The sequence below is a fragment of the Tupaia chinensis genome, unplaced genomic scaffold (assembly GCF_000334495.1).
Source record: "Tupaia chinensis unplaced genomic scaffold, TupChi_1.0 Scaffold000278_1, whole genome shotgun sequence".
NCBI classification, from domain to species: domain Eukaryota; kingdom Metazoa; phylum Chordata; class Mammalia; order Scandentia; family Tupaiidae; genus Tupaia; species Tupaia belangeri.
Window position 1 is genome coordinate 1,187,183 of NW_006159761.1, and position 2,113 is coordinate 1,189,295.

A 2,113-nucleotide genomic window follows, 5' to 3' on the forward strand; every position below is an offset into this window, starting at 1 on the left:
TTTTTTGTTATAGGGTGCGTGCGCTTGCCAGACAGACAGACAGAGACATAGAGACAGAAAGCGAGAAATCACCCCCCAGGAAGGATAGCCATGCCGCAATCCCTTCTCCTCCATTCTCCTCTCGGGATCTTGGGCACGCACGCACACGCGCCCGGCATGAGTTTAAGCCACCGGGTCCAGGACTCAAACCGTAGTTGACTACATGGGAGTCTAGCGACATAGCCATTATGCTAACTGCTGGTCCCCAACACGCTTATTTGCTCTGGGTATTTCAGGAACCTACAAAGGCCAGTCTTATAACTCTGCTCTCAAAGGCTTTATAGTCAGGTAGAGATTACGTGTGCTCATAACTCAGTCTAATGGAAAGCTAGAGTCAGCTTGTGGAGACAGGGATGCCACTGAAGGGGTTTATGGGCTTGGGTAAGCCCCTGTGAAAGAACCAGGATAAATCTCATCAAGGAGAAAGTAAACCAAGGTGGGAGGAGCTGTGGTCGGCCAGCGAGCTCCGGCTCGGCTGTGCCTCACTGTTACGGGAGCCCACACCGTGGCTCAGCACATACGTGGAGGGCTGTGGTTCTGGGAGCAGCCGTAGCATGGGTTGGAGGGCATAAAGAGAGGAAGTTGAGAACTGTCAGGAGTCTGTTGAAGTCGTTCTGAGCTGCGCAGGGGAAGCAGCTAGGAGAGACGACGCAGACTGAAAGTCAGGGAGTCTTTGACCCAGTCACTTAACTACCGAAAAACACGCCAAGTCCCTTGATGGATGTTGGCCAAGTTTCAAGACTACGTTTGAAGTATCTGGTGCATGAAACAGAAAATGGTAAAAAGAATAAAAAGCAACATTTGTGAAAAATACAAAACTAAAGGCAGCATGAAGTTAAACGCCCACTAACTGGAATATATCGAATGCATTCCCTTTGATCCCTGAGTCCTGGCCTCTGCTAACCTCTCACCTCAACCCATTCTGGATCTTGTCTTTTCAGTCCTTCCACGGCTGTGCCCACTTCACTCCTGTTTGAGCAGCTTCCTCTGGGGTGTGTGTGTGTGTGTGTGTGTGTGTGTCTCAGTTTCTGTCATACCACACTTCTCTGCTTCTCATTCTGCCTGTCGTGATTTATCCGGAGTTCCTTTGCAGGAACTTATCCAAGCCCATAAATGATTATTATTTCTCAGTCTCTGTCTTTTGTCTGTTGCTCTTTTTTTTTTTTAATTTTAAAATCATATTGAAAGACATTAAAGGAGTCCTCAGAGAAAGAATATATTCAACATATTAATGAAGAAGAAAGAGTCGATGTTAAAAACACATTCGTTGTCTCCAAAATGACACACGCAATAAAACGTTATCTTTTTGTGAGTAGTGACAAATTGATTCTAAAATGTAGCGGAAAAATAAAGATCTAAGAAAGCCTTTTAGAGGAATGAAGCTGCGTTCTCCGTGTGCTAGCTAGCCAGTCAGCCTCGCGCATTGAAGGTCTGCTGGTGTCTGACCACATACTCCCTCCCGTCAGACTTTCGGGCTTTTGTGTACCCACAAATCCATGTGATCTTTGGGCTGACAAATCTCTCTCTAGCCTGAACTCCAGTTATGCTAGGTCTGTCCTTCGGTGTATCCAGAAGACAGAGACCAGTCACCCCCAGCAGGCTTCCTCTTTGTGTTCCTGGTCTTGGCATGTGGTGTCACCAGGCATCGGTGGGCACTCTCTCTGGTCCGAATCTGTCCGCCTCCTCCAGGGTCTATGCCGGGAGCATATTACCAATTTTATAACTTGTCCACACTGTCTCCTGTGCATCAGCTCTCCTACTGTGGCCGTTGCTGTCCTTCTAGATTATAGCCATAGCTTCCTGGGTAAGTTCCGCAACTTTAACGCTCCTGAAATACATCATTCTTGCTGGAGTCAGGCTGATCAGTGAGAGACAACCAAAATGAACCACGCAAGTGTGACCATCTGCCTTTTAATTGTTAGCTATCATTTGTCCTGCGGGATGAAATCTAAGCTCTTCAAGGCCTGGGAGGAGGATGCTTGATTATAGTTGGTCCTCGTTAAGTCGATGAGGAGGGATAAGAGCATGTTGTCTTAGTGCCTGTCTTCCCTCACATTGTTCATGTCTCCTCTTT

General features: G+C 47.2%; 1 protein-coding gene across 1 annotated transcript in view; it reads left to right on the top strand.

Moving 5' to 3' along the window:
* The window catches only part of SELL (selectin L), a 23,559-nt gene that overhangs the window by 5,355 nt on the left and 16,091 nt on the right, over nucleotides 1-2,113 (top strand).